The sequence below is a fragment of the Bombina bombina genome, chromosome 4 (assembly GCF_027579735.1).
Source record: "Bombina bombina isolate aBomBom1 chromosome 4, aBomBom1.pri, whole genome shotgun sequence".
NCBI lineage: Eukaryota > Metazoa > Chordata > Amphibia > Anura > Bombinatoridae > Bombina > Bombina bombina.
In genome coordinates, this window is record NC_069502.1 from 403,491,323 (window position 1) to 403,519,138 (window position 27,816).

Sequence of the window (27,816 nt, forward strand, 5' to 3'; positions counted from 1 at the left end):
TATCACTTTAAAGAAAGGGATTCTTACCAGCAGTTGTAAAAATCCAATGTACAACCAGCAAATTATAACTACGCATCCATGCTTAGGAGTTTGTCAAAGAAAGTTCTGGATCTGCAAACCACACATTTTTAAAATGTATATCTCTATATCCATATATCCATCTTCAGAGTGAAGAACAAAGGGTATTTCAACTATTTATACAAAAATTGGTATCTGCGTATGTATATACTGTATGTGTATGTGTGTGCATTGCTATCTGCGTTTGTATATACTGTATGTGTATGTGTGTGCATTGCTATCTGCGTTTGTATATACTGTATGTGTATGTGTGTGCATTGCTATCTGCGTTTGTATATACTGTATGTGTATGTGTGTGCATTGCTATCTGCGTTTGTATATATGTGTATGTGTGTGCATTGCTATCTGCGTTTGTATATACTGTATGCATGTGCATTGGTATCTGCGTATGTATAGTATATATGTGTATGTGCGTGCATTGCTATCTGCGTTTGTATATACTGTATGCATGTGCATTGGTATCTGCGTATGTATAGTATATATGTGTATGTGTGTGCATTGCTATCTGCGTTTGTATATACTGTATGCATGTGCATTGGTATCTGCGTATGTATATATGTGCATGTGTGTGCATTGCTATCTGCGTTTGTATATACTGTATGCATGTGCATTGGTATCTGCGTATGTATATATGTGTATGTGCGTGCATTGCTATCTGCGTTTGTATATAATGTATGCATGTGCATTGGTATCTGCGTATGTATAGTATATATGTGTATGTGTGTGCATTGCTATCTGTGTTTATATATACTGTATGCATGTGGATTGGTATCTGCGTTTGTATATATGTGCATGTGAGTGCATTGCTATCTGTGTTTGTATATACTGTATGCATGTGGATTGGTATCTGTGTATGTATATATGTGCATGTGAGTGCATTGCTATCTGTGTTTGTATATACTGTATGCATGTGGATTGGTATCTGTGTATGTATAGTATATATGTGTATGTGTGTGCATTGCTATCTGTGTTTGTATATACTGTATGCGTGCTGATTGATATCTGCGTATGTATAGTATATATGTGCATGTGAGTGCATTGCTATCTGTGTTTGTATATACTGTATGCATGTGGATTGGTATCTGTGTATGTATATATGTGTATGTGTGTGCATTGCTATCTGCGTTTGTATATACTGTATGCATGTGGATTGGTATCTGTGTATGTATATATGTGCATGTGAGTGCATTGCTATCTGTGTTTGTATATACTGTATGCATGTGGATTGGTATCTGTGTATGTATATATGTGCATGTGAGTGCATTGCTATCTGTGTTTGTATATACTGTATGCATGTGGATTGGTATCTGTGTATGTATATATGTGCATGTGAGTGCATTGCTATCTGCGTTTGTATATACTGTATGCATGTGCATTGCTATCTGCGTTTGAATATATTGTTTGCGTGCTGATTGGTATCTGAGTATATATATATGTGTATGTGTGTGCATTGCTATCTGCGTTTGTATATACTGTATGCATGTGGATTGGTATCTGCATATGTATATATGTGCATGTGAGTGCATTGCTATCTGCGTTTGTATATACTGTATGCATGTGGATTGGTATCTGTGTATATATATATGTGTATGTGAGTGCATTGCTATCTGCGTTTGTATATACTGTATGCATGTGGATTGGTATCTGTGTATGTATATATGTGTATATGTGCATTGCTATCTGCGTTTGAATATATTGTTTGCGTGCTGATTGGTATCTGAGTATATATATATGAGTATGTGTGTGCATTGCTATCTGCGTTTGTATATACTGTATGCATGTGCATTGGTATCTGCGTTTGTATATATGTGTATGTGTGTGCATTGCTATCTGCGTTTGTATATACTGTATGCATGTGGATTGGTATCTGCATATATATATATATATACATGTGTATGTGTGTGCATTGCTATCTGCGTTTGTATATACTGTATGTGTATGTGTGTGCATTGCTATCTGCGTTTGTATATACTGTATGTGTATGTGTGTGCATTGCTATCTGCGTTTGTATATACTGTATGCGTGCTGATTGGTATCTGCGTATATATATATATATATATATATATACATGTGTATGTGTGTGCATTGCTATCTGCGTTTGTGTATACTGTATGCATGTGCATTGGTATCTGCATATGTATATATGTGTATGTGTGTGCATTGCTATTTGCGTTTGTATATACTGTATGCGTGCTGATTGGTATCTGCGTATATATATATATATATATATATATACATGTGTATGTGTGTGCATTGCTATCTGCGTTTGTGTATACTGTATGCATGTGCATTGGTATCTGCATATGTATATATGTGTATGTGTGTGCATTGCTATTTGCGTTTGTATATACTGTATGCGTGCTGATTGATATCTGCGTATATATATATGTGTATGTGCGTGCATTGCTATCTGCGTTTGTATATACTGTATGCATGTGGATTGGTATCTGCGTATATATATATATGTATGTGTGGATTGCTATCTGCGTTTGAATATATTGTTTGCGTGCTGATTGGTATCTGAGTATATATATATATATACATGTGTATGTGTGTGCATTGCTATCTGCGTTTGTATATACTGTATGCATGTGCATTGGTATCTGCGTATGTATATATGTGTATGTGTGTGCATTGCTATCTGCGCTTGTATATACTGTATGCATGTGCATTGGTATCTGCGTATGTATATATGTGTATGTGTGTGCATTGCTATTTGCGTTTGTATATACTGTATGCATGTGCATTGGTATCTGCGTATGTATATATGTGTATGTGTGTGCATTGCTATCTGCGTTTGTATATACTGTATGCATGTGCATTGGTATCTGCATATGTATATATGTGTATGTGTGTGCATTGCTATCTGCGTTTGTATATACTGTATGCATGTGGATTGGTATCTGCATATGTATATATGTGGAAAATGAGGTATGTGGACCGAGCGCTAAAGAGAAGGGGCCTTAAGCTTACTAACAGATTAGCCTCCTAGTAGGCTAATAAAATAGGAAAATGAGAGATGGGTGGTAGTAAGCGCTAAAAAAGCTTAAAAGGCTAAAAATGGGTACAATTTAATACAATTTCAATGTTTGCATCACACATACAAATTAAAATGAAATTAAAACAAAATGCATGGATCCATGTCTGACAGATACTGTAAAACCAAATACAATTTAGCACAGATAAAGCATACCAATGAGTGAAAAAAATGAGAGATATCTCCTAATAATGATATAACACACGATAAGTGGACTTAAGTGATAAGTAAGGGGGCTCTACCGTGTAAAAAATGTGTATAAAACCGTGGTGTGTGAGACCAACAATGCTAAAAACGATATATTATTCTGAAATCCCAATTGTAAACAAGTGCAAAATATAAAACAAATGCAAAATATTAAACAAAAACCAGAGAAACCTTGATAAGGTAAAATCCCAATGACGCTGAAATGTCAGTACAATCACAATAATAGTCCCATGTAAGTCTGTTGAAATATCCTCCAGGTGTCGTGAAGATGTGATGATGAGGATTAAAAGTGTTTAAAAAATCCAAGCTTCAAACTTCAAATCCCAAAAAATAGTGTAAAACAAAGGCAGTGTGTGGAACGGCTGAAAAATGTGAATGAACTTAATCAAATAGTCAAAACCAAAAATAAAAAAACATCAAAAATGTGTAGAAAAACTGTGAAAAATATATAAAAAATAGGTGGCAAAATCACATATGCATGAGTAAAGGCTGGGTTTCTGAAGTCAAATACTCATAGTGAAATACTCAAAACGTTAAAAGCCTAAAGGGCTTTTTTTCCCTTTAGGCTTTTAACGTTTCATCACATCTTCACGACACCTGGAGGATATTTCGACAGACTTACATGGGACTATTATTGTGATTGTACTGACATTGGGATTTTACCTTGTCAAGGTTTCTCTGGTTTTTGTTTAATATTTTGCATTTGTTTTATATTTTGCACTTGTTTACAATTGGAATTTCAGAATAATATATAGTTTTTAGCATTGTTGGTCTCACACACCACGGTTTTATACACATTTTTTATGTATATATGTGCATGTGTGTGCATTGCTATCTGCGTTTGTATATACTGTATGCATGTGCATTGGTATCTGTGTATGTATATATGTGTATGTATGTGTATTGCTATTTGCGTTTGTATATACTGTATGCATAGTTGCCAACAGTCCCGTTTTTGCCGGGACAGTCCCAGAATTTGGGACTCAGTCCCGGCCATTTAAATGTCCCGGACTGTCCCGGCAAAATGTGTAGCAGGCGAGCACTGGGGAGTGTGTATAAGTTCTCTGTCCGCTAATGGCTCAGTGCACACAGGAAGTGTTTAACACCTGCACGTGTCCAGTAATTATTTCAGTGGCATGGATTCACTGACATTTTCATACCAAATTTATGTTGTTAATAAAGTTTGGGGCAAATGAGTTTGCGCTTCAAGACTCGGTCTAAATACTAAATTCCGTTTGTTAATTGGCTCTCAATTTGGTTTCTTAGCAATGGAGACAGGAAGAGGTGGGATAACAAGTAACAAGTAAAGTTAGCCAATTAGCAGGTAGCTGTGTGTAATGGTGTTTGTGCCACTGCTTTGGCCTGTGAAGCGGCAGTGAGAGGGAGCAGAGACCGGAGCTGGTGGGAAACCTGGAAACTACCGGAAAATTTACTTTCTTCCCCTCCTCAACTTATCTGGCCGCTTCCTCCGATTCTGCTGTCTGTCCTGCCAGTTCAATCCAATTTGCCTCCTCCTTATCATCTGTACAAAATATACCCAGTCCTGCCGCTTAACCTGCTACTCAGTATCTGCCCCTTCCCCTCTTCACCACTCAGTATCTGACGATTCTCCTCTTCACCACACAGTATCCACCCCTTCTCCTCTTCACTACTCAGTATCTGCCCCTTCCCCTCTTCACCACTCAGTAGCTTCCCCTGATCACTTCTCAGTCTCTGTCCCTCCCCTACACCTCACTCATTATCTGCCCCTTCCCATGCTCATCAATCTTCATCTGCCCCTTCTCCTGCTTATCACTAAGTATCTGATCCTTCCCCTGCTCATCACTCCATATCTGCCCCTTCTCTTGCTCATCACTCATCATCTGCTCATCACACAGTATCTGACCCTACATCTGCCCCTTCCCTTGCTCATCACTCAGTATCTGTCCCTTCCCTTGCTCATTACTCAGTATCTGACCCTTCCCCTGCTCATCAGGCATTATCTGCTCCCTCTCATTCTGCCCCATCTCCATGACCTCCCATACTTTTTGCCCCCTCTCCGAGCCCTCCTACACATTCTGGCTCCTGTCCACACCCTCCTGCACAATCTGCCCCCTGTCCAGACCCTCTTGCACATTCTGTCCCTTCTTCAGAACATAACTTGCAGACAGTCCCCTCTTCTACCCAAGATTCTATTCCTGCTCTTGTTTTAGAGGGAACTGAGGACGAACCTTTCAAATCCTTCAGAAAATGTCAGCATTGGCCTCTCCCTGGTGAGCCTGTGTGTGAGGTGTGTGGCCGATATGGAGAGTACAGATATAGATAACATTGTGCTCACTCCCATGGCCTTATGCGTCAGCACTGATTTGGCTAAAATGCATGTCTGTCAAAAGAACTGAGATAAGGGGACAGTCTACAGAGGTTTAGATACAAGGTAATCACAGAGGTAAAAGGTGTATTAATATAACTGTGTTGGTTATGCAAAACTTAGTAATGGGTAATAAAGGGATTATCCATCTTATTAAATAATAACAATTCTGGAGTAGACTGTCCCTTTACGTTTTTGCCCAGTATTTTTATTGCTAATCGTCAGATTATTGATAGAATTCTTGCATTTAAAGATTATACATATACAAAAGTACTACAGATAAGTGTCTGTGATAATTATTGTAAGCAGTATAGATATTGTTATTATGCTGTTTTCTGTGTTGCGCATGTGTAGTAAATACTGCAGTAATTAACCCTATGTAGTACAATTTCCAGCTGATAGCTTGATGTCAGTAAGTATCACACACTCATTTAAAACAAGTGTAATGTGGTGTAATTTCTCCTTCTCTGTTAGCTTATAAAAGCAACACCTGAGAGACTATTTGAAATTCTCACGCAGAATTCAGTGAACCTTCAAGTGCTAAGACATGTTTATAGATTAGGTGAGTACATGTTTTACATCTATTGGATACTGACAGGCAGAGCTGGGTTGTAGTGCAAGTATTGAGAGTCATTTCTAAATTAAACAAATGCGTGTGAATTTCCAAAATTCCATTGTTAGATAAGAAATGCAGGACCAGAGATGATGATGATCAGCACATACTTGATTAAATAAGTACATTGATGTATCTTAAACTAATGAAAGTTTATTTTTACTTTCATATCCCTTTAAGCAATACAAAAAGATGGGCAGAGTTTATGGAGATAATAGGCCACTTACCAGTATTTATTCAACTGACTATTGCGGGGGTTAAACACATAGGAAGTGAGGGTTGTAAATGCAAACATAACATGCTTTAACAATTTAAGTATGTAATTTTTGCAATAGAATATTCATTTCATGTAAAGTCATTCCTAGTTTATGTACAGTATATGCATTTTTATTTTGGGTAAGGGTAAATTGAAATAAGTCACTAATTTTAATTATTTTAATTTATATATATAATCTGCACCAGAAAATAGGTGGAGCTAAATGATGCTAATTATGTGGGTTTGGCAAAGTGGGCGGAACTTAAGGGAAGGGGGTGTGGTAATTTTTTTCATGCAGGTAATTGCTAGCTGCAAAGTGTCCCTGGAATTTTTTTTCAAATGTTGGCAACTATGTGTATGCATGTGGATTGGTATCTGCATATGTATATATGTGCATGTGTGTGCATTGCTATCTGCGTTTGTATATACTGTATGCATGTGGATTGGTATCTGCATATGTATATATGTGCATGTGAGTGCATTGCTATCTGTGTTTGTATATACTGTATTCATGTGGATTGGTATCTGCATATGTATATATATGTATGTGTGTGCATTGCTATCTGCGTTTGTATATACTGTATGCGTGCTGATTGATATCTGCGTATGTATAGTATATATGTGTATGTGTGTGCATTGCTATCTGCGTTTGTATATACTGTATGCATGTGCATTGGTATTTGCGTATGTATATATGTGTATGTGTGTGCATTGCTATCTGCGTTTGTATATACTGTATGCATGTGCATTGGTATCTGCGTATGTATATATGTGTATGTGTGTGCATTGCTATCTGCGTTTGTATATACTGTATGTGTATGTGTGTGCATTGCTATCTGCGTTTGTATATACTGTATGTGTATGTGTGTGCATTGCTATCTGCGTTTGTATATACTGTATGCGTGCTGATTGGTATCTGCGTATGTATATATGTGTATGTGTGTGCATTGCTATCTGCGTTTGTATATACTGTATGTGTATGTGTGTGCATTGCTATCTGCGTTTGTATATACTGTATGCGTGCTGATTGGTATCTGCGTATGTATATATGTGTATGTGTGTGCATTGCTATCTGCGTTTGTATATACTGTATGCGTGCTGATTGGTATCTGCGTATGTATATATATGTATGTGTGGATTGCTATCTGCGTTTGAATATATTGTTTGCATGCTGATTGTTATCTGCGTATATATATATGTGTATGTGTGTGCATTGCTATCTGCGTTTGTATATACTGTATGCATGTGGATTGGTATCTGCATATGTATATATGTGTATGTGTGTGCATTGCTATCTGCGTTTGTATATACTGTATGTGTATGTGTGTGCATTGCTATCTGCGTTTGTATATACTGTATGCATGTGCATTGGTATCTGCATATGTATATATGTGTATGTGTGTGCATTGCTATCTGCGTTTGTATATACTGTATGTGTATGTGTGTGCATTGCTATCTGCGTTTGTATATACTGTATGCATGTGCATTGGTATCTGCATATGTATATATGTGTATGTGTGTGCATTGCTATCTGCGTTTGTATATACTGTATGCATGTGGATTGGTATCTGCGTATGTATATATATGTATGTGTGGATTGCTATCTGCGTTTGAATATATTGTTTGCATGCTGATTGTTATCTGCGTATATATATATATATATATATATATATATATATATATATATACATGTGTATGTGTGTGCATTGCTATCTGCGTTTGTATATACTGTATGCATGTGCATTGGTATCTGCATATGTATATATGTGTATGTGTGTGCATTGCTATCTGCGTTTGTATATACTGTATGCATGTGCATTGGTATCTGCATATGTATATATGTGTATGTGTGTGCATTGCTATCTGCGTTTGTATATATGTGTATGTGTGTGCATTGCTATCTGCGTTTGTATATACTGTGTGCTGATTGGCATCTGCGTATATATATATATATGTATATGTGTGGATTGCTATCTGCGTTTGAATATATCTATACGTATATATAATCATGTATATATTTAGGTATAGCTATATATTGGACAAAATACCAACAAATATATGTAGTATGTATTTATGAATAAATAGAACATATTCTTCTATGTGAAGAACATTGGAATGTGAAATATTCATATTTTAATGTCGGGTTTGCGCTCGAGTTGGGTGTTATTTTTTTTCCACTTTTTTGCTCTATTGACATATATATATATATATATATATATATATATATATATATGTGTGTGTGTGTATGTGTGGATTGCTATCTGCGTTTGAATATATTGTATGTGTGCTGATTGGTATCTGCATATATATATATATATGTGTATGTGTGTGCATTGCTATCTGCGTTTGTATATACTGTATGCATGTGCATTGGTATCTGCGTATGTATAGTATATATGTGTATGTGTGTGCATTGCTATCTGCGTTTGTATATACTGTATGCATGTGGATTGGTATCTGCGTATATATATATATGTATGTGTGGATTGCTATCTGCGTTTGAATATATTGTTTGCGTGCTGATTGGTATCTGAGTATATATATATACATGTGTATGTGTGTGCATTGCTATCTGTGTTTGTATATACTGTATGCATGTGGATTGGTATCTGCATATGTATATATGTGTGTGTGCGTGCATTGCTATCTGCGTTTGTATATACTGTATGCGTGCTGATTGATATCTGCGTATGTATAGTATATATGTGTATGTGGGTGCATTGCTATCTGCGTTTGTATATACTGTATGCATGTTTATTGGTATCTGTGTATGTATATATGTGTATGTGCGTGCATTGCTATCTGTGTTTATATATACTGTATGCATGTGGATTGGTATCTGCCTATGTATATACAGGGAGTGCAGAATTATTAGGCAAATGAGTATTTTGACCACATCATCCTCTTTATGCATGTTGTCTTACTCCAAGCTGTATATGCTCGAAAGCCTACTACCAATTAAGCATATTAGGTGATGTGCATCTCTGTAATGAGAAGGGGTGTGGTCTAATGACATCAACACCCTATATCAGGTGTGCATAATTATTAGGCAACTTCCTTTCCTTTGGCAAAATGGGTCAAAATAAGGACTTGACAGGCTCAGAAAAGTCAAAAATAGTGAGATATCTTGCAGAGGGATGCAGCACTCTTAAAATTGCAAAGCTTCTGAAGCGTGATCATCGAACAATCAAGAGTTTCATTCAAAATAGTCAACAGGGTCGCAAGAAGCATGTGGAAAAACCAAGGCGCAAAATAACTGCCCATGAACTGAGAAAAGTCAAGCGTGCAGCTGCCAAGATGCCACTTGCCACCAGTTTGGCAATATTTCAGAGCTGCAACATCACTGGAGTGCCCAAAAGCACAAGGTGTGCAATACTCAGAGACATGGCCAAGGTAAGAAAGGCTGAAAGACGACCACCACTGAACAAGACACACAAGCTGAAACGTCAAGACTGGGCCAAGAAATATCTCAAGACTGATTTTTCTAAGGTTTTATGGACTGATGAAATGAGAGTGAGTCTTGATGGGCCAGATGGATGGGCCCGTGGCTGGATTGCTAAAGGGCAGAGAGCTCCAGTCCGACTCAGACGCCAGCAAGGTGGAGGTGGAGTACTGGTTTGGGCTGGTATCATCAAAGATGAGCTTGTGGGGCCTTTTCGGGTTGAGGATGGAGTCAAGCTCAACTCCCAGTCCTACTGCCAGTTTCTGGAAGACACCTTCTTCAAGCAGTGGTACAGGAAGAAGTCTGCATCCTTCAAGAAAAACATGATTTTCATGCAGGACAATGCTCCATCACATACGTCCAAGTACTCCACAGTGTGGCTGGCAAGAAAGGATATAAAAGAAGAAAATCTAATGACATGGCCTCCTTGTTCAAATGATCTGAACCCCATTGAGAACCTGAGAACCTGTGGTCAATCATCAAATGTGAGATTTACAAAAAGGGAAAACAGTACACCTCTCTGAACAGTGTCTGGGAGGCTGTGGTTGCTGCTGCACGCAATGTTGATGGTGAACAGATCAAAACACTGACAGAATCCATGGATGGCAGGCTTTTGAGTGTCCTTGCAAAGAAAGGTGGCTATATTGGTCACTGATTTGTTTTTGTTTTGTTTTTGAATGTCAGAAATGTATATTTGTGAATGTTGAGATGTTATATTGGTTTCAGTGGTAAAAATAAATAATTGAAATGGGTATATATTTGTTTTTTGTTAAGTTGCCTAATAATTATGCACAGTAATAGTCACCTGCACACACAGATATCCCCCTAAAATAGCTATAACTAAAAACAAATTAAAAACTACTTCCAAAACTATTCAGCTTTGATATTAATGAGTTTTTTGGGTTCATTGAGAACATGGTTGTTGTTCAATAATAAAATGAATCCTCAAAAATACAACTTGCCTAATAATTCTGCACTCCCTGTATGTGTATGTGTGTGCATTGCTATCTGCGTTTGTATATACAGTACCCAAAATGGTGGAAAAAAGTTAGTGGGGGGAGGGTTAGAGAGCTCTTTGGGGGGGATCAATGAGGTTGGGGCTAAGGTTGGATCTTACACAGCAGTATATATATTTTTTTTTTAAAAAAAAGCCTTTTATTTTAGTACTTTCTGGCAGTACTTAAGATGGTGGGGACGATTGTGGGGTGGGGGAGGGATGAGAGCTTTTGGGGGGGGATCAGGGGGTGGGATGTGTCAGGTGGAAGGCTGATCTCTACACTAAAGCTAAAATTAACCCTTCAAGCTCCCTACAAGCTACATAATTAACCCTGTCACTGCTGTGCATAATACAAGTGTGCAGCCTTCTAATTACCAAAAAGCAATGCCAAAGCCATATATGTCTGTTATTTCTAAACAAAGGGGATCCCAGAGAAGCATTTACTACCATTTGTGCCATAATTGCACAAGCTGTTTGTAAATAATTTCAGTGAGAAACCCAAAGTTAGTGAAAAAGTTAACGATTTTTTTTTATCGAATTTGGCGGTGAAATGGTGGCATGAAATATATCAAAATGGGCCTAGATTAATACTTTGGGTTGTCTACTAAAAAAAATATATATACATGTCAAGGGATATTCAGGGATTCCTGACAGATATCAGTGTTCCAATGTAACTATCGCTTATTTTGAAAAAAAAAAATGGATTGTAAATAGCAAAGTGCTACTTGTACTTATTGCCCTATAACTTGAAAAAAGCAAAGAACATGTAATCATTGGGTATTTCTAAACTCAGGACAAAATTTAGAAACTATTTAGCATGGGTGTTTTTTGGAGGTTGTAGATGTGTAACAGATTTTGGGGGTCAAAGTTAGAAAAAGTGTGTTTTTTCCATTTATTCATCATATTTTATAATTTTTTATAGCAAATTAGAAGATATGATGAAAATAATGGTATCTTTAAAAAGTACATTTAATGGCAAGAAAAACGGTATATAATATGTGTGGGTACACTAAATGAGTAAGAGGAAAATTACAGCTAAACACAAACACTGCAGAAATGTAAAAATAGCCTTGGTCCCAAACGGTCAGAAAATAGAAAAGTGCTGTGGTCCTTCAGGGGTTAAAGGGACACTGAACACAAATTTATTCCTTTGTGATTCAGATAGAGCATGCAATTTTAAGCAACTTTCTAATTTACTACTATTATAAATTTTTCTTCGTTCACTTGCTATCTTTATTTGAAAAAGGCATCTAAGCTACGGAGTCAGACAATTTTTGGTTTAGGACTCTGGACCACTAATTAGCAAGAACAACCCAGATTGTTAAAAAAAAATGGGCCGGCATCTAAACTTACATTCTTGCTTTTCAAATAAAGATACCAAGAGAATGAAGAAAATGTGAAAATAGGAGTAAATTAGAAAGTTGCTTAAAATTGCATGCTCTATCTGAATAATGAAAGAAAAAATTTAGGTTCAGTGTCCCTTTAATAAATAATTGCAATTCAAATTATGTGTTTTTAAAACTTAAAAACTGATATGTTGTTCTTTAGCAACAGTAGGTGTTTGCTGTCCCTTTATGCAGCACTTGCACGTCCCTTTGATTCATTTCTCCATATGTGTCTCCAATAATAAGTTTGTCAAATCATGGCCCTATAAAGGGAACAAATATATTATTAGGGCCCCTTTTTTTGAAAGGTTTGGATATCCAACATTATAATAAATTAATTTGAACTCCAGCTATTTGTCTTCTACAGGATAACAAAATGTGCAGTATTAAACAATAGCTATTAATGTAGAATGTAAAAAGTTAAAGAACACAAAATTGCAGTGTTAAAAAAAACGTGTAACAGCCTGCGTTACAGCTAGAACACATCTTTATATACAGTATAATGTGAATGATCTTTAACTCCAGGGCTCCCTCAGCTGTCCAGAAAATTGATGCAGAGACCACAAACATTCACAGCGCATTAATAAGTAAATGGTAACATAAAAAAATAATTTTACTGGCAAGTTTTGGATCATGACATTAATTTATGAGTTATCTGTTCATAACTCTGCAGCTTACAACAGGTGCTCTTCCAGCTGTAAGTACATAATATGTTGTCTGTAAATAGTCTCAGAGCTGAAGGCAGTAGCTATTAGAGCTCAATGCCGTTATTCCAATCCATGTGCAGTAAATTTAGGTTAGATGGTTTTTACTTTCATTCTTGGTTCAGATACAGCATGCAATTTTAAGAGACTTCAATTTGTTTCTATTACAAAATGTATTTAATTTATCTTTTTTTTAAAACCAAAGCTAGACAGGCAGAGGAGCAGCAATGCACTACTGGGAGCTAGCTGGTTATTGGTGGCTACACACATATGCCATTTTGTCATTGGCTCATCAAATGTGTCAAATAGCTCCCAGAAGTCCATTACTGCTCTAGAGCTGGCAGATCCTCGATAAAAACCTTGTTTATTCTATGAGGCTGAAAGGTTATCAGCAATCACAATATGTTTCAGCGTAATTTTTAAACAGCTTTTCAAATCCATTTTTGGCTTTTCGAATTTTAGGCACTTGGTAAATCCCTGAAAGGGCATTTTGGACATCCTTTACACTATTTTACTGCTATTATCTTGCACCTATGTAAAACACTCTGAAATGGCCACAGGAGACAGAGGTTTGTTAACATACTGTACATGATATTGATTCATTAAAGCTCCATTCCTCCCTATTGGAGAGGCTGCATACAGTGAACAGCTCAGGTACATATAAATATGTATATGTGTTCTGTATCTGCAGGGAAAGTCACTTGAGGAATCGAACATCTACAAATGGCATGTTTTTATATTTTATTTTTAATATTTAATTGTCGCACTTGCACTTTCTTGTTTGTCACTAATACTAGTGACATCTTTTAAATCGGGTTTTTAAAGGAGATTGCACAATTGTGACTTTCATAGTTAAATGGATATGAATCTCAATTTCCTTTCATGGTTCAGATATAGAGTGTACAATTTTAAACAACTTTCTAATGTACTTCTATTATCTATTTTTCTTTGTTCTCTTTGGTATCTTTTGTTGAAAAGCAGGGGCGTATGATTAGGAGCCCATTTCTGGAGCACTGTATGCAGCAAATTAACAAGAATGTTATCCATTTGCTAGAGCACTAGATGGGTGCACTATTTCCTGCCATGTAGTGCTACAGATGCCTACCTAGGTATCTCTTCAACACAGAATATCATGAGAATAAAGCAAGTTTAATAATAGAAGTAAATTGGAAACTCTTGGTTGTGTGGCTGGTGGGTTTTACTGTTGGGGGGTTGTTTGTATTTTTTTTACAGGTAAAAGAGCTGATTACTTTAGGGCAATGCCCCGCAAAAGGCCCTTTTAAGGGCTATTGGTAGTTTAGTTTAGGCTAGGGTTTTTTTTTATTTTGGGGGGGCTTTTTTATTTTAATAGGGCTATTAGATTAGGTGTAATTAGTTTAAAGATCTGTAATTTGTTTATTTTCTGTAATTTAGTGGGGGGGTTTTGTACTTTAGCTAATTTAATTTAGGTAATTATATTTAATGATAGTGTAGTGTTAGGTGTTAGTGTAACTTAGGTTAGGTTTTATTTTACAGATAAATTTGTATTTATTTTAACTAGGTAGTTAGTAAATAGTTAATAACTATTTATTAGCTATTGTACCTGGTTAAAATAAATACAAACTTACCTGTAAAATAAAAATAAACCCTAAGCTAGCTACAGTGTAACTATTAGTTATATTGTAGCTATCTTACGGCTAGATTTAGAGTTTTGTCGGTAACGACCCGCGTATCTAACGTTGACTTTTTTCCCCCCGCACCTTTTAAATACCGCTGGTATTCAGAGTTCACAGAAGGGCTGCGTTAGGCTCCAAAAAGGGAGCGTAGAGCATATTTACCGCCATTGCAACTCTCAATACCAGCGGTGCGTACGGACGCGGCCAGCTTCAAAAACGTGCTTGTGCACGATTCCCCCATAGAAAACAATGGGGCTGTTTGAGCTGAAAAAAAACCTAACACCTGCAAAAAAGCAGCGTTCAGCTCCTAACGCAGCCCCATTGTTTCCTATGGGGAAACAGTTTCTAAATCTGCAACTAACACTCTAACATGAACCCCGAGTCTAAACACCCCTAACCTTACACTTATTAACCCCTAATCTGCCGCCCCCGCTATCGCTGACACCTGCATATTTTTTTAACCCCTAATCTTCTGCTCCGTACACCGCCGCAACCTACGTTATAGCTATGTACCCCTAATCTGCTGCCCCTAACACCGCCGACCCCTATATTATATTTATTAACCCCTAATCTGCCGCCCCCAACGTCGCCGCTACCGACCTACAATTATTAACCCCTAATCTGCCGACCGGACCTCACTGCTACTATAATAAATGTATTAACCCCTAATCGCCTCACTAACCCTATAATAAATAGTATTAACCCCTAATCTGCCCTCCCTAACATCACTGACACCTAACTTCAAGAATTAACCCCTAATCTGCCGACCAGACCTCACCGCTACTCTAATAAATGTATTAACCCCTAAAGCTAAGTCTAACCCTAACACTAACACCCCCCTAAGTTAAATATAATTTAAATCTAACTAAATAAATTAACTCTTATTAAATAAATTATTCCTATTTAAAGCTAAATACTTACCTGTAAAATAAACCCTAATATAGCTACAATATAAATTATAATTATATTGTAACTATTTTAGGATTAATATTTATTTTACAGGCAACTTTGTATTTATTTTAACCAGGTACAATAGCTATTAAATAGTTATTTACTATTTAATAGCTACCTAGTTAAAATAATTACAAAATTACCTGTAAAATAAATCCTAACCTAAGTTACAATTAAACCTAACACTACACTAACAATAAATTAATTAAATAAAATACCTACAATTATCTACAATTAAACCTAACACTACACTATCAGTACATTAATTAAATACAATACCTACAAATAAATACAATTAAATAAACTAACTAAAGTACAAAAAATAAAAAAATATTTACAAACATTAGAAAAATATTACAACAATTTTAAACTAATTACACCTACTCTAAGCCCCCTAATAAAATAACAAAGCCCCCCAAAATAAAAAAATGCCCTACCCTATTCTAAAATTAAAATAGAAAAGCTCTTTTACCTTACCAGCCCTTAAAAGGGCCTTTTGCGGGGCATGCCCCAAAGAATTCAGCTCTTTTGCCTGTAAAAAAAAAACATACAATACCCCCCCAACATTACAACCCACCACCCACATACCCCTAATCTAACCCAAACCCCCCTTAAATAAACCTAACACTAAGCCCCTGAAGATCTCCCTACCTTGTCTTCACCACACCGGGTTCACCGATCCGTCCTGGCTCCGACGACTTCATTCAAGCCCAAGCGGGGGCTGAAGATATCCATGATCTGGCTGAAGTCTTGATCCAAGCGGGAGCTGAAGAGCTCCATGATCCGGCTGAAGTCTTGATCCAAGCGGGAGCTGAAGAGGTCCATGATCCGGCTGAAGTCTTGATCCAAGCGGGAGCTGAAGAGGTCCATGATCCGGCTTAAGTCTTCTATCAAGCGGCATCTTCAATCTTCTTTCTTCCGGATCCATCTTCATCCCGCCGACGCGGAACATCCATCTTCACCGACGACTTCCCGACGAATGACGGTTCCTTTAAGGGATGTCATCCAAGATGGCGTCCCTCGAATTCCGATTGGCTGATAGGATATCAGCCAATCGGAATTAAGGTAGGAAAATTCTAATTGGCTGATGGAATCAGCCAATCAGATTCAAGTTCAATCTGATTGGCTGATCCAATCAGCCAATCAGATTGAGCTCGCATTCTATTGGCTGTTCCGATCAGCCAATAGAATGCAAGCTCAATCTGAAGACTCTGAATACCAGCGGTAGCCCAAAACCAGCGTTAGGAGCCTCTAACGCTGGTTTTGACGGCTAACGCAGAACTCTAAATCTAGCCGTTAGGGTTTATTTTACAGGTAAGTATTTAGTTTTAAATAGGAATAATTTAGTTAATGATAGTAATATTTATTTAGATTTATTTAAATTATATTTAAGTTAGGGGGTGTTAGAGTTAGACTTAGGTTTAGGGGTTAATAACTTTAATATAGTGGCGGCGACGTTGGGGCGGCAGATTAGGGATTAATAAATAGTAGGTAGGTGTCGGCGATGTTGGGGGCAGCAGATTAGGGGTTAATACATATAATGTAGGAGGTGGCAGTGTCTGGAGAGACAGATTAGGGGTTAATAAATATAATTCAGGTGTCGGCGATGTCGGGGGCGACAGATTAGGGGTTAATAAGTGTAAGATTAGGGGTGTTTAGACTCGGGGTTCATGTTAGGGTGTTAGGTGTAGACATAACTTTTATTTCCCCATAGGAATCAATGGGGCTGCGTTAAGGAGCTTTATGCTGCTTTTTTGCAGGTGTTTGACTTTTTCTCAGCCGGCTCTCCCCGTTGATTCCTATGGGGAAATCGCGCACGAGCACGTACGACCAGCTCACCGCTGACTTAAGCAGCGCTGGTATTGGAGTGCGGTAATGAGAAAAATGTTGCTCAACGCGCACTTCTTGTCTTTTAACAACGGGTTTCTGAAAACTTCTAATACCAGCGCTGCAGGTAAGTGAGCGGTGAGGGAAAACTGCTCGTTAGCACCGCATAGCCTCTAACGCAAAACTCGTAATCTGGGCCAATGTTTGTTAAAGCTTCCATTTGAGTGTGAACTAAAAACAAAATGGTGGCTATGAGTTTCTATGTTAATATCTTATATTACTGGATTTTAACATTCTTTAAGCTGTAAATTGTAAAACAACTGCCTTGCAACATTGTATCTGCCTAAGAGGTCTTTAAATTATATCACACCTTCTTTACCAAGTTTTTATAGGGGATGTGTCTCCTTGGTCCGTAAGTCCAAATACGGTATTACTGAACTTGCAAACTAGAATGAGCATTCATGGCCATGACTTCCATACTGTAGGCCAAAGTTATATGCAAGCAATGACATGTTTGAACACACAGTATTTTCTTTTTGGATTTATGTCCATTTAAGTCACCCAAATTTGCATATGAACAACAAATGGCTACATTCATAGATGCCTGCCTGCGAAATTGGCGAGTTCTTGTTCTCAGGCAAGATCATGTTTGAAATTCAGCGAGCATCACTTCCACTATATTTTCTACAGATTCATTTGTAGATGTTTCTGACTTTAACATCTATTGTTGCATTATTGTTGAATCTCACACGTGTAAGAGAATGTATTGCTAAGCGATTAAAACATTAAAAGGATCAGCAAGACGAAACTAGCTGAATATACACAATTAGAGTGTTTCCCTTGTATCTATATATCTATATTTTGGACATCTCACATAAGGGTATCCTCAGATCAGTGGAGGTAGTTGGTAAACTGGGTTTAGGTTACTTAGAGCTTTTAGTGTTGTACTTATGGGACTACGGCCGGGACCTTAGAGAATGATAATCTCTATTGTTACACTTACTATTAGATCTTTATCATTTTGCAACAACCCAGTTTCTACATCTTAAGGAGAGCATTACTTAATACATATTATTGAAACCAGATAACTATTGCTTCCCCTTTAACCCTTCCTGTTTATCACCTACAACAGAAGTCTCCTATCATACTGATCAGGTTGTTTCGCTGATTCTGTCATCTTCCCTTTGGTAGTATAGCTATAGCTTTTTGAGTCACCCTTGCTTTCATAATATATTCTTACCATACGAGCCCGCCCCCCCCCCCCCCCACCAATTAAAAATGGCTCTGGTTCACTGACTTTCCCATCCCCTCCCAAACCATATCACTACCCATATCCACATGTAGGTAAATTTGTTATATATTTAACCCTTTGGTTCTCATTCATCAGAAGCGACTAATTTCCCTTAACCTTTGAACCATTTATATTTTATATACCTCAACCATTGGTTCTCCAAAACTATATACCTATTTATTATTAATTTGACTTGCTATACCTAGTAGTGTTTGGTTTATAAAAAATAGGTCTTTCATACCTCTGCACAGGTTATTTTTTATTGTTATAATTATTTCTCTATTATTAGTGTATATTAGCTCTTGCATAGTACAATCAATATCCACTGTTGTAAACTTGTATTGTGGCATTGTATTATGTATTTAACCTGTGCGAATGGACTATTGTATGTTACATTTTCCTTTTACCTCAATAAAAAATGATTTTCAAAAAAAACAAACAAACATTAAAAGGATCTGACCCTTGGCATTTGAGGGTATTCTGGGGGAGTGTGTATTTTGCTTAGTACAAACAAAGGTGTCACTTACCCTTGTTACATTTTAAACCACTAGGCTGCCCAAATGCAATTAAACCCTAGAACACAACAATTTCTCTCCAAAAATCACTCCATGACTAACTCCTCACTACTACAACCCCAACAGTTAAACCCTACCTCCACTATTAACCCACTAGCCACTAAAACATGAATGGTAAACCTTCTCTGCTATTAGTTCCTAACTACCACAACCCCAAATGGTTACCCCCTCATCTATTAACCACCTAACAGTCACAAGCCCCAATGTTAAGAACCTCCTCTATGACTGAAAAAAACCCCATCCTACTGGATTATTGGAAAAAAAAACAGCCAGTAGGAAGAAAATTATTCAATATACGAAGAATCAATGGCACTCCAATTTAATTAAACTGGAACTGCCCTATAAATTATAGCAATGTAAATTACATCTGAAACGTTATCAGGGCTAAAGTGCTGTGCATCAATTTTAACATAAAGAACTATCTTTCTGCTAGATTACGAGTTGTGCGTTAGGGTTAAAAAGTAGTGTTGAGAGATCCGGTATTACGAGTCTTGAAATTATAGGCTCACCGCTCACTTTTTTGGTCAGACTCGAAAATACCGCAAATCCACTTACGTCAATTGCGTATCCTATATTTTCAATGGGACTTGCATAACGCCGGTATTACGAGTCTAACCCAAAGTGAGTGGTACAGCCTCTCCTGTCAAGACTGATACCGCATTTAAAAGTCAGTAGTTAAGAGTTTTATGGGCTAACGCCGTAGCATAAACCTCTTAACTAAAGTGCTAAAAAGTACACTAACACCCATAAACTACCTATTAACCCCTAAACCGAGGCCCTCCCCACATCGCAAACACTAAAAAAAAATGTTTAACCCCTAATCTGCCGAACCGGACATCGCTGCCACTAGAAAAAATATATTAACACCTAAACCGCCGCCTTCCAGCATCACAAACACTAGTTAAATTTTATTAACCCCTAAAATGCCGTCCCTAACATCGCCGACACCTACCTACATTTATTAACCCCTAATCTGCCGCACCCAACGTCGCCGCAACTATATTAAATGTATTAACCCCTAAATCTAAGTCTAACCCTAACCCTAACACCCCCTAACTTAAATATAATTTAAATAAATCTAAATAAAATTACTACAATTCAATAAATTATTCCTATTTAAAACTAAATACTTACCTAGAAAATAAACCCTAAGATAGCTACAATATAACTCTAAACTAGTGTTTATCGATTTTATACTGTAACGTCTTTTTAGCTGTTAATATGTTTTATTTATGGTATGTCTCTCCTGCTTCTTACTAGAACTGTGTAAATCTCTTGACTTCAAGTTTTTTATTGTGGCAGTTATGTACTTTGTTTTTATTCTTATACTTTGTATCAGATGTATTGTTAGTTTTCATTGGCGAATTCCCCGCCCATTCATGTTCCATTAGTGTGTTTTTAAAGCCCACATGAGGGCTCAACCTGTTATATTACCTGATGAAACGGCCAAAGAGCATAACGGCCAAGAAACGCGTTGTATTGCTCTAAATAAATTCTACTTTTTTTCAATACATCTGATTCTGCTGTAATCATATACAGTCACTACGCCCAAATAACTGCCAGCTTCTTTTCTGATTTCCCCTATTGCAGCTACCAGGAACAGTTGGCTTCTCGCTTTTGGGGGACAACAGGCAGGATCTATCCCCCAGCGTACTGACTGCTGTTAAAGGTCAGCCTGCTCGTATGCACTAATTGCTAGTGCCAACTCTCTTGTGAGTACCTTTCCATCGTTGCTGTTCCCCCTTGGTTTTTCACATATCAGTACAATATCACACCATTAGGCGCTCTCTTCTTTCTGTCTCCATCTCTTAGATCACCCGACTCACCACTAGCCTCGGAGAGGAGCTGCCTTCATTTTATGAATTTGTTTTGTGACTGCACCATTTCTTTTGAACACTCTCATTCAGAATTTTTTATCCGGTTGTTTTTTCACTGAACATTTGTTGTTTTTCCCTTTGCATTGGATATTCACCAATTTATTTTACACTATCGACCTAGGTTATATATACCAGATTTTATTACTTTACCATTTGGGACAAACATACCATTAGACATTTCGTTATTCTATTACTTTTGAACACTGTAATATCTATATATTTACACTGGTTATTTGACATTATCTACTGTTTATAGCACATTTTTTATTGCTCTATTTTGCAACTTACATTGATTGTTTATTGTCAGCACTTATTGTTCATTATATGCACCGTTGTTTTAGTTTTTTATTATTTTTTATAACACATTTTGCTGTTTTATTATTTTTATAACTCGGTAGCTATTAAATAGTTAATAACTATTTAATAACTATTGTACCTAGTTAAAATAAATACAAAAGTACCTGTAAAATAAATCCTAACCTAAGTTACAATTACACCTAACACTACACTATAATTAAATTAATTACCTAAACTAAATACAATTAAATACAATTTAAAAAAATTATCTAACTTTTGCTCTCCGCTCACATTTCTGCGGCTAACGCCGGGTTTCTAAAAGCCCGTAATACCAGCATTGTCTGTAGGTGAGCGGTGAGGGAAAACTGCTCGTTAGCACCGCACCCTTGTTAACGAAAAACTCGTAATCTAGGTGTTTGTGTTTTTAAATACACAATACATTTTTTTTTACTTTTTATTAATAAAGGTTATGTTTTATAACTAATTTCCATTACCCTTAACCTTTGTGTCCTTCATTGAATCTCTAACTGCTTATAGAGTGCATTCTTTTCAGTTAGCTTTAAACTAAGCTAGCAGTAAAGGAAGAAAATAATGTCTGGAATAGTCTATAAAATCTTCAGATGTCAGGGTTACTCACCCTTCCTTGTTTCACTTCGAGAACAGGCCTGTTTCTGGCTTCTATTGTAGTGTTCCTCCCACACGCCCTCTTATGGACAAACTTGCTAACATCATCACTCTGCAACTTCTGGCAATGCCCTGTCTCTCAGAGATGATGTAACGCCAGTTTACTATATAACCATCACCCAGTTCACTTTGTCTCCACCCTTGCTTGAGTCCAGATCTACCAAGTGCTCGCCTGTATCTTGTTCCTGTTCTCCATGCTGACTTTGGCTTTGGCTGACTATCTGCTTTGGAATCAGTTCCCTGGCTTGGTACTGACTTTGTCCTGGGCTATGAATCCTGACGGTCCATGTATTCCACTTCCCACGTTGGTCTCTAGCCTGGATAAACAAGATCACCGTATGGATCAGTTCGCTCTGGCACTGCAGACCATCCGAGCATGCACTGCCCATCTTGATCCAGACGTATCTAGGCCGGTAGCTTCCTCCATTGCTGCTCCTGCGGTAGCAGCTGAACCAGCAGTTATTAAGTGTATTTCCAGTTCAGCCCCTCTCTCTCAGCATTATGGAGGTGACCTGTGTCAATGTTGTGGCTTCCTTAACCAAGAGGACATTTACTTCAAAATGGCTCCCCAGGCATTTCCTTATGATAGGTGAAAGGTGGGCTTCCTGATTTATTTTGCTGCCAGATAAGGCAAATCCTCTATGGGAGAACAATAAACCTGTGATATATACGATTACACTGAATGTGTTGCCTCTTTTCATAGGGTAGTCGATATACCGGCTCATTCCTCCTCTTGCGCCAAGCAGTTCATGTCTATCTGACAGGGTAGACGAACCGTTGCCGAGTATGCCATTGAATTTTGTACCCTGGCGGCAGAGGTGGGCTGGAATAACGAGACTCTGGTGGCCGATTTCTCACATGGCCTCTCGGATACACTAAAAGTCAGAGAGCTTGAGGCTCTCATATCATTCCTGATTTTGATCGATACCAGGCTCAGGTAGAGACCATCCTTTAAGGAACGCATGTGGAGGCTTCCTACCAGACTGGCTTCCATGTTTTCTTCCCCACCCATTCCTCCCACGCCTCCTGAGAATGGTGTGTCAGGCAGTGAACCCATGCAGATGGGGTTCACTCACCTCTCTGAGGCCGAGCGGGTCTTTAGGAGAAGGGAGTGAATATGCCTTTGCTGCGGTCTCAGTGTTCATCTTCTAAAAATGCTCACAACTAAGGTCCTGTCGAGGGCAGACCTTGGGTGGGCTTTCCTGGCCCCTGGTTCTCTTAAGAGACCAAACATGACTTACGGTTGTCCTCTTTTGGGCTTCTACTAGCACTCAGACCCTAGAAGACTCTGGTGCCACTTTTTCATTGACAGTTCAATTGCCTCACAGAATTCCATTTTTCTGTTGCCTTAACCGGTTTGGCTGTAGGCGCTCTACACAGGGAGACAGTATGTGTCCAGGTTATTTCCTCTTTATCCACTATCCAATTGTTTTATCACTATCCAATTGTTCTGGGTTATCCGTGGCTTCAGAAGCATAACCTGACCTTTAATTGGCAGACGGCTGAGCTCCTCTCTTGGTTTCCGCAATGTAATTCGTAGGCCAGTTAAGCTACATTGTAACTCCTCGGTCTCCTTGTTATCTACTGAATATCTGGAGTTCCTGGATGTCTTCAATAAGGTGTGTGCTGGTACCCTTCTGCCACATTGTCCCTACGATTGTGCTATCGAATTGCAAGAGGGTGCAATCCCTTCTTGTGGCAGGGTTTACTCTCTCTCTCTGTTGCAGAGAATAAGGCCAGGGAGGAGTATTTTGTGGATGCTGTTTCCCAGGGGTTCATTCACAAGTCCACTTTTTCAGCAGGAGCTTGTTTTTTCTTTGTAAAGAAAAAAAGTTGGTAAGCTGAGACCTTGTATTGATTAATTGCATCACAAGCAAAAATGTTTACCTAATTCTTTAAATCACCAAATTGTCTGACCTCTTAAGGGACCTACAGATTTTACCAAGCACAATTTAATGGGTGCATATAATCTTGTGAGGATCAAAGAGGGTCACAAGTGGAAGACAGCGTTTAACACCAGGAGGGGGCATTACAAGTATCTGGTAATGCCCTTCGTGCAACGCTCCCGCTGTTTTTCAGGAGTTCATCAATGATGTTCTCTGTGACATGTTACAACAATGCGCGGTAGTCTATTTAGACTATATTTTAATACACTCCTCCTCCCTGAACGTTAGACAAGTTCTGCAACATTTACACGAGAATGGGCTTTTCTGTAAACTTGAAAAATGTGAATTTCACCAGTCTCAGATCACTTTTTTGGGCTATGTTATCTCCTCTGAGGGGTTCTCCATGGATCCCCAGAAGGTGTCAGCTGTTTTACAATGGCCTCGTCCTGCTGGCCTCCGTTCCATCCAATGTTTACTTGGTTTTGGCAACTATTATTGAACATTTATCAGAAATTTTTACTCTCTGGTTAAACCTATCTCTGACCTGACTAAGAAAGACAGTGATCTGTACCATTGGTCTCCCGCTGCCATTAAGGCTTTTGAAGCCCTTAAGTCTGCTTTTGCTACCACTCCAATCCTGTCTTACCCCAACCCTGCTTAACCTTTTATCCTTGAGGTTGATGCATCTGACACAGGAGTAGGTGTCCTCCTGTCTCAACATCCTACGCCAGAAGGAACCCTACAACCTTTGTGAGTTCTATTCCAAAAAGCTATCTCCAGCAGAGTGCAATTATGAGATCTGAGATAGAGAATTATTAACCATTATTCTAGCACTCAAATAGTGGAGATATCTGCTTGAAGGTACTACCATTCCAGTTCTTATTCTAACAGATCATAAGAACTTAAAGGGACACTAAACCCAAATTTTTTCTTTCATGATTCAGATAGAGCATTACATTTTAAGCAACTTTAATTTTTAAATAAAGATAGCAAGGGAATGAAGAAAAATTGATAATAGGAGTAAATTAGAAAGTTGCTTAAAATTGCATGCTCTATCTAAATCATGAAATAAAAAATTGTGCTTAGTGTCCCTTTAACCTATCTCTCTGAGGATTAAGATGCTCTCGCCACACCAAGCTAGATGGGCCCTGTTTCTTTTACAATTCAATTATGTAGTATTTGCCCGGCTCTAAAAATTTGAAGGCTGATGCATTGTTTCGCCAATTTTCTGAGTTGTCTACGGAAGACTCCATGCCTACTCCGGTTATTCCTCTGGATCATATCCTGGCAACTGTCCGCACCAATTTAACTTCTCCCTTGGGTGAGCAGATTCTAGCCGCTCAACCTATGGCTGCTCCAGATAAACCTTCCAATAAATGTTTTGTACCTGAGAGTTTGTGCATCAATCTATTGCGAACCTACCATAACTCCAAAACTGCCGGTCATCCTGGTAAGAATCAGATGACTTGGGATATTTCTTACCAATTCTGGTGGTCGACCCTCCACTCTCATGTCGCTGCTTACGTGGCTGCCTGTTCTATTTGTTCCCAAAGCAAGTCTCCTTGGCACCTTCCTGTGGGCCTACTACAACCAATCCATAATGGAGAATGTACCTAGACCCATTCAGCCATGGACTTTATCATTGACCTTCCTGTGTCTCTTGGTTTTATCATTAACCTCATAGTTGTCAAACATTTTTCCAAAATGTACCATTGCATACCATTGCTCGCTTCAGTGTTTGCTAGGGAGGTTTTCCGTTTACACGGTATACCTAAGACGATATTTTCGGATCGAGGCAGCCAGTTTGTCTCTAGGTTCTGGCGGGTCTTTTGCACTCAGTTGGGAATTCAACTCTCCTTCTTCTTGGCCTTCCAACCACAGTCTAATAGTGCCACTGAGCAGTCCAAATAAGCCCTGTAGAAGTTTCTCTGATGCTATGTCTCGGATCATCACAACAATTTGGCTGATCTGCTACCCTGGGGGGAGTTTGCTAGGAACAGTGCTATCAGCTTGTCGTCCCAAATATCCCCGTTCATGGCCAATTAGGGATTTCAGACGTCTGTGTTACCTGATTTGTTTACTTCCCAGAACATTCCAGTTTTTGAGGATCATCTCCAGGTGCTCCACTTCTCACGGGTGCAAATTCAGAATTTGCTTCATGCCTCTATGTGTTACTGGTCTCAAATGAGAGGCAGTAACTGTAGAGCAATGAGAAGCAAAATCAGTTATTATTCTGGCTCTTTCTTTTCTGTGTTTCCAATTCTACAAGTAATTATAACACTTTAATAACATTTAAAACATATTTTCTGTTTTCAGGTTAACAAATAAATTGCTATTAGTATGCTTATTCACAATTTCAGATGCTCACTTGCATACTCAGTTCAGTATACTTCTTCAATGTATCCAAAATTCACACTGCTGTGTCTAAAGGCATGTGTTCTGCTATTAACAGCATAGAAAACCATTTTTTATATCTTATACCATTGCAATAAACATATATCGCACTGCTGTGTCTAAAGGCATGTGTTCTGCTAATAACAGCATAGAAAACTGTTTTTTTATATCTTATACCATTGCAATAAACATATATCGCACTGCTGTGTCTAAAGGCATGTGTTCTGCTAATAACATAATCAAAAACTGTTTTTTTTACATCTTGTACCATTGCAATACACATATATTACACTATTATATCCACAAATTAAACATACTCATGATACTTAAATACTCTTTCAGAAATTACAAAACAGATTTCAACTAATCACAGTTTGCATTACTTTTTAACATGAAGTACTTTCTCTCTTTTACCTCTTTAATGATACATAACTGCTAACTGCCATTTTACATGTCTGTACACCCCATGGCAAAATACATCAATCAATATAACACAAACTAAGGTTTAACATATGAATCCATCAAAGGTACACATGAAATATACTGTATTTTTAATGATACAGTAAACCTTGCTTGCTTTTACTTCTTGCATTCATTCATCACTCACTAATAAACGTATCATACAACACTCAATACCTGCTTTTAACTGAACATACTCAATTAATGAACCCTTATGAGTCTTTTATGTGTCAGTTTTAGTTAAAATGATATTATTTATACAGTTTTACACTCCTGTAGAACAATGAGAAGCAAAAGCAGTTATTATTTTGGCTAGAATGTCACTTCCCCCCTCATTACAGCCTCATGCGCCACCTACAGGCTGCTTACAGAACACCTTTTACAAAAACTTTAAACAAAGAAAAAAAACTGTGAGGTGTATATTTTTCTAATAATTTCCACAGTCTAATTTCTAGTCCATCACATATGCGGTGCCAAAAGTTCCAGGCAGATCAAAGGCGTTTACCTGCTCCTTCCTACCAGGTCAGGGAGAGGGTGTGGTTGTCGTCCCTTAACCTTAACCTCAGAGTGCCTACTCCGAAACTGGCGCCTCGTTATGCCACTTTATAGATCATTAGTTAGGCCTCATCTTGAGTATTGTGTGCAGGTCTGGAGGCCATAGCTTCAGAAGAATATTAACAAATGTGAATCTGTGCAAAGGAGGGCTACCAAAATGGTACATGGACTAAAAAATAAAACTTACCAGGATAGGCTCAATTACATAAATATGTATAGCTTAGAGGAGAGAAGAGAAAGAAGTGATATGATAGCAACGTTCAAGTATGTTAAAGGGCTTAGTAAAACTGAGGCTGTGG